Here is a 6,803-nt window from a genome sequence, read left to right as displayed (position 1 = left end):
TCTCTCATATGCTTGGGATTTTAGAGATAATTCTTCCATAATATTTCAAACATGTAAGCTTATCAACAAATTACTCTTTTCAAAAGGGCCCATTGATGAATTTGACATGTCCCATTATTGTCTTGAACAACATCTAATTGTATAATTTTCCCTTTAAACTTAAAATGTCTGACATATAAAAGGGGAGAAAATGAAAATACTTTTCAATGTATGGACAGGGATCCACGCGAACGCAGCTGCAACTACCAAAATTACGCTGTTGAGTTACCTCCATTTGAGGTAATCACAGGGGTCAACCAATCCAACGTACAAAATTTTAATATTTTCTTTCGACCGAAAAACGGCTGCTTTGAATGTCACTCAGAAGATCCAACTAATGAAACAGATTTACGTGTACACAACTTTTTCACATAAATGAATCAAGTCTCTAAATTGTTTTTGAAAATAGGAATTTACCATTTAATTTTCATAGGTAAACGTCTTAATCGCTTGAATGCAAATTTACCTTTTTGAGAAATAAAAATCAGGAGTGTCTCAATATCTTAAAATTATGACTAAATAGTCGAAACTTTAATTGCTGAGATCCCAGTGGCTGGGTTCACAACTAACAACTCACCTCAGAACCAAGCCGTCTTAGGCCAAAAACAATTGCTTCAGCAGTTCTACTCGAATCTTGGTTCAATTTAAATTTGATTAGTTAATAATTACGGATTATTTCCAAAAAATATGCATGGGAACTTTAATCCAGCTTGGGCACTGAAATTAGGGCAAGTGATTATTGGCTTTTCAACACCATCTTTTGTAAACTGTATAAAATTGTTCTTCTTTTTTTCAGGAGAAAAAATATGATTTTCAATATATTCAAAGGCTAGGAAACTACAAGTTTGGTTTCTATCAAATTTAAAAAGTGTAAGGTTTACATAGTTGATTTGGGTTCATGGACTTTGATCTCCTCTTGAAAGGGGTGCGTTGATCCCAGAGGTACTGCAATACCAGGCCAACGTATGAAGGGAGTGGAGCAAGCCCCAACGTCCCACCGGTTTCTAAAAATCTATTTAATATTTTAGGCCCCATATAGAGACCAAATCAGATATTTAGCTGATAAGAACAGATACTACACTTCGATCTCAGCTAAAAGGCCGAGAAGCGATAATTGAACAAGGATTGTCAAAGAGTTTATGAGAATACGAGTAACAAAGATTATCGTAAATTCAATTTTGGTTGCAATGCTCAAATAACATTCAATTAACTAATCAGTTTGTCTTTATATTTTTCTAAATAGTACTTTACATTTCCCATAATGCCAAAGCTTATTTCAAAATTTTAATGGTAAACGGAAAAATTTTCCAATTAAAGACTAGGACGAAATTGTCATCCAAAAACTCAAAATCAGAGAAGATAGGCCTTAAATCAGAGAATTATGATCTTGGCCCTTTAGCTGACACTAGTCGAAACTAGCATTAATCAATGGTGTTAATTCAGGGTTATTATTGGATGACAGAGAAAAGTATTTTTCAAAATCTAGAGAGGACAATTTTCTTGTGTTTTCAATTTATTTTACAAAAATACCCCAAAAAACACGCTAATTTGTTCAGAAAATTGCCAGCCCGCCAGTTGAGACCACTCGTATTGATAAAAAGTGTCAATTCATGAAAACTAGGGGGCAAGGCCGGAAAAGTGCCTCCCCTCCCCCGATATTTTTTCCGAGTAGTTGGAAATCACGCAAGATATATAAACAAATTTCCGATGGTTTTCTTTTAACTTTTTTGGTAGACCTCCCTCCAAAAAAAAAATCTCGACACGGCCATAGGGTGAGACGCAAAAGGTTGTTCTTCATATTCCAGGGAGGGAAATTTCGTTGTCTTTTTGATTTGTTTCAACAAAAATACGGAAAAAACCAGCCCCTTTTCAAACAAAATACCACGAATTTTTTCAAATCTAAGAGGGGGATACAGAAGACTAATAGAAAAAATCCCCCTTCCCAGATTAAAGCCACTGGTAATCATATATGTTATCCAGGTTGCAGCGGTAGCTAGCAACCTAGTAAAAGACGATCAAGTCCCATGCTGAGACATACAATTACCCATAGCTCCTAAAAATAAACAATGTATGCAATGGTTTTTTTCCAATGATCGCCTTTTAATGAAAAATTATGATGATTTTTTTTAATGATTAAAACAATCATGTATATAAAATGATTCCTTTTAATACTTCATGTACTATGAGCTAAAGTTCGTTCCTCACTGTATCCCCATTTAGAATGAACTGTATCGATCCCTTATGTATTAATTTCCTTTAAAATGAGCCATTGAACAACTCTCTACGATGTTCCAGTGCCAAGCTATCTAGTGAATATAAAGTTTTAATATGACTTTACCATGAACTGTTTGATTGCTTCAAAAATCAAATATCTTTGAAAAGACCGCAGTATGAAAATACATCAAAAATGCAGTATTTAGTGGAAAACTTTATTATGTTTTAAAAATAATTTGATTTAAATACAAAAGGTTTTTAACCCCATTAATTTCCTTTAAAATGAGCTGTTGAACAGTTCTCTACGATTTTCCAGTGCCAAGCTATCTGTTTTGGAAAAAAAAACTAAATAATGTTTAGACAGAACGCTGTAGTAGCTGTCACTTTTCTTGATTTTCAAGCTAAAATATTTCCGAATAACAATTATTTGTTATTCCAATGTCGTCTTTTAATGTAAACATAGTAAATCCCACATCGGGTAGTTAGAACCTAACCAAAAATAAAACTAATTTTAACATTTTAAGGTATTTTTTTGTAGCTTGAATTGAAATATTCGAACTATTGCTCGGATACCATGGATATTTTTGCAGTTTACACAAGCTGCAAAGAACGCGCAGGCTGATCTTTGTAAATTGAGAAAATTTTTACGAATTTTTTACCGGGATTACGAAAAATATTCAAAATTAAAGATTAAAATTATCTTTAAAAGAATGGATTTTGTTGAAAAGTTAGCTAGAGATGCTTTTGCAAAAATTCATAGTAATATCCAAAAGAAATGTTGCATGTTAAATGAAAAGCTTCCAAGGTATGGACCGGCAACTGTGGAACAGTTTACAGATGTAATGGGAAATCTTATACATCACTGTGAATATATGGGGGCATAATTGTCCTTTACTTAATTTCAGCTTAAATTCTATGATCGAGCCTTTATGTAAAAATCCGTGGAAAACAAGAAAGAAAAAAGAAAAAATGAAAAAAAAATATCCTGTTTAGGCAGAATGTTGTAGTAGCTGCCACTTTTCTTGATTTTCAAGCCAATATATTTCCCTTGCTGTTCAAGCCAAGGGACAGAAAGTTTCCTATACAGGGGTTTCGGACAAGGCGGTTCTAAAGGTGTACCTTTTGTTTTGATCTGACTCATTTTGTAGGAACTATGGGTTTTTATATTTCTTAACTTTGGACGTGATCATCTCTTACTAGGTTTTTATATTTCTTAGCATTCGACAGATCGTCTCTTACTAGGTTGCTAGCTACTGCTGTAACCCGAATTCACATATATAGTTATGAGAGGCACCGTGGCCAAGTGGTCTAAGGTACTGGTGTTGGCCACCAGTTGCTTCAGAGGCAAGGGTTCAAATCTTACCGCTGGCATACGATTACGATTTATGTACAAAAATCAAATATCTTTGAAAAGACTGCAGTATGAAAAGACATCAAAAATAGTTTTTAGTGAAAAAATTTATTCTCTCTTAGAAATAATTTATTTTAGTTTGAAAAGATTTTTAACCCAATTAATTTCCTTTAAAATGAGCCATTGAACAACTCTCTACGATGTTCCAGTGCCAAGCTATCTGTGGAAAAGAAAAAGGAAAAAAAAAAATATCTCGTTTAGGCAGAAGGTTGCAGTAGCTGCCACTTTTCTTGATTTTCAAGCCAATATATTTTCCTTGCTGTTCAAGCCAAGGGACAGAAAGTTTCCTATATAGGGGTTTTGGACAAGGCGGTTCTAATGGTGTACATTTTGTTTCGATCTGACTCCGTTTTTAGGATTTATGGGTTTTATATTTCTTAACATTGGACGTGATCGTCTCTTGCTAGGTTGCTAGCTACTGCTGCAACCCAGATGTAACTACACCTGGAACCACCATATATCAGTTAGTATGGGAGAGAGATCGTCCTTTACTGTAATTACAAACAGGAAAAAGCATATTGAAATAGTAAGAGACTAGCTTTAAGCAATCAAATAGCTAACTAAATCAAATGTATGTAATGGGTTTTTCTTCCAATGGTCGTCTTTTAATGGAAAATTTTAATATATTGGCATTCAATATAACTGTACTAGCCTAAACTATAATTAAGTGACCTATAAAATTTAGTAGAGGCAAAAGGTCGTTCTTTATTATAACTGTGGAAATGAAAAAAAGAATATCCCGTTTAGGCAGAATGTTGTAATAGCTGCCACTTTTCTTGATTTTCAAGCCAATATATTTCCCTTTCTGTTCAAGCCAAGGGACAGAAAGTTTTCTATGCAGGTGTTTTGGACAAGGCGGTTCTAATGGTGTACTTTTTGTTTTGATCTGACTCTTTTTTAGGAGTTATGGGTTTTTATATTTCTTAACATTGGACGTGATCGTCTCTTACTAGGTTGCTAGCTACCGCTGCAACCCGGATTTTCTAAGTAGTTTCTGGTTTTTATAATTCTTACCATTGGACGTGATCATCTCTTACTAGGTTCCTATTAAAAATAATTACATCCTAGCTAAAATAGGGAAAATAATATGAATGAACCACAGGGTTCTTTTTCTTTGGGCTTGAGTCCGTTCTTTACTATAACTACCGCTTGAACCCGGATTATAAATTACAAACAAGAAAAAGCCGAAAGGCTTTTTCTTCTTTGGAATAGTAAAAGACGATCCTCAAATAATCAGACCCCTGTCTAAGTTTAAAATTTGTTCTTTACGTAAACTTCATTAATCGGATATTTCAATATATCCTATATGGTCTAGAGGTTGGGATAGCTCTCACCCAGTTGGCTTGAGTTCAATTTCCGTATGGGAAATTTTTACTTATGATGATTTCTTAAGGAATATAATTAAAATTTCTTAATATAATAAAAATAATTTGATTTAATTACAAAAGGTTCTTAACCCCATAAATTTCCTTTAAAATGAGCCATTGAACAACTCTCTACGATGTTCCAGTGCCAAGCTATCTATTGAATAACTTACCTATACAATAATTAAGTGGCGTATAAAATTTATTATAGGCAAGAGGTCGTTCTTCATTATATCTGAAAGAATGGATTTTGTTGAAAAGTCGGCTAGAGATGCTTTTGCAAAACTTCATAGTAATATCCAAAAGAAATGTTGCATGTTTAATGAAAAGCTTCCAAGGTATGGACCGGCAACTGTGGAACAGTTTACAGATGTAATGGGAAATCTTATACATCACTTTGAATATATGGAGGCATAATTGTCCTCTACTTAGTTTCAGCTTAAATTCGATGATCGAGCCTTTATTATGTACTAACTATTACATCCAACGACTATGACGTCATTGATCAATATTGTATATAGAAAATTAAGTTTTTCGTAAAAAATAATCAATTAAAAAAAAAAATTAAGTACAAATGGCACTAGATCTAGAGATTTTCTTTTAAAATGAGCCATTGAACAACTTTCTACGATGTGCCAGTGCCAAGCTATCTGTGGAAGAGAAGAAGAAGAAAGAAAAAACAATCCCGTTCGTGGAGAATAACGTGGTTAAAGTAAATTTTCTTGATTTTCAAGCCAATATATTTTCTTTTTTATTCAAGCCAAAGGGCGGTAAGTTTCCTTTATAGGGGTTTTGGACAAGCCGATTCTAATGGTGTTCTTTTGTTTTGATCTGACTCATCTGACGTGATCATCTCTTACTAGGTTGCTAGCTACCGCTGCAACCCGGATGTTCTAAACGCCTATTTGAAGCAGAATAATGCCTTGGTCTTTAATATATTTATAAAAAATATTTAAGTTACTATTGGCTAGAGTCTGTTCTTTATTATAAATTTTTCTAATTGATTACAAACAGGAAAAAGCCTACGGCTTTTTCTTCTTTGAAATAGTAAGAGACTAGCCTTAAGCAATCAAATAGATGACTAAATCAAATGTATGTAATGGGTTTTTATTCCAATGGTCGTCTTTTAATGGAAAATTTTAATATATTGGCCCAAAATATAACTGTACTAGCCTACACTATAGTTAAGTGGCCTATAAAATTTAGTAGAGGCAAGAGGTCGTTCTTTATTATATATGACTGCAGTATGAAAAGACATCAAAAATGCAGTTTTTAGTGGAAAAATTTATTCTGTCTTAGAAATAATTTATTTTGGTTACAAAAGATTTTTAACCCATTTAATTTCCTTTAAAATGAGCCATTGAACAACTCTCTACGATGTTCCAGTGCCAAGCTATCTGTGGAAAAGAAAAAAAAATATGCCGTTGTGGAGAATAACGTGGTTAAGGTCAATTTTCTTGATTTTCAAACCAATATATTTCCCTTGATGTTCAAGCCAAATGACAGAAAGTTTCCTATACAGGGGTTTCGGACAAGACGGTTCGAATAGTGCACTTTTTGTTTTCATCTGACTCCTTTTTTTAGGAGCTATGGGTTTTTATATTTCTTAACATTGGACGTGATCGTCTCTTACTAGGTTGCTAGCTACCGCTGCAACCCAGATACCGATGATTTGTATTTCAGTTAACATGGGCTAGATGTTGCTCTTTACTATAAAATTTAAAGGTAAATTAAAAATAATTTCAAAACTATATTATATGTCAGCAATTCCTGAT

The 6,803-nt window shown here is 33.5% G+C and overlaps 1 non-coding gene across 1 annotated transcript; it reads right to left on the bottom strand.

Annotated features, from left to right (window-relative positions):
- Positions 1-959: 959 nt before the first annotated feature.
- On the bottom strand, positions 960-1,151 carry LOC148940935 (U2 spliceosomal RNA). Its single transcript, XR_016143418.1, has one exon. It is a non-coding gene; the product is annotated as a U2 spliceosomal RNA (small nuclear RNA).
- Between the last annotated feature and the right edge of the window lie 5,652 nt (positions 1,152-6,803).

Source organism: Artemia sp. Qi Xiang Cuo, chromosome 19, assembly GCF_049724085.1.
Source record: "Artemia sp. Qi Xiang Cuo chromosome 19, ASM4972408v1, whole genome shotgun sequence".
Lineage (NCBI taxonomy): Eukaryota > Metazoa > Arthropoda > Branchiopoda > Anostraca > Artemiidae > Artemia > Artemia sp. Qi Xiang Cuo.
This window is presented reverse-complemented; position numbering and strand designations above follow the sequence as displayed.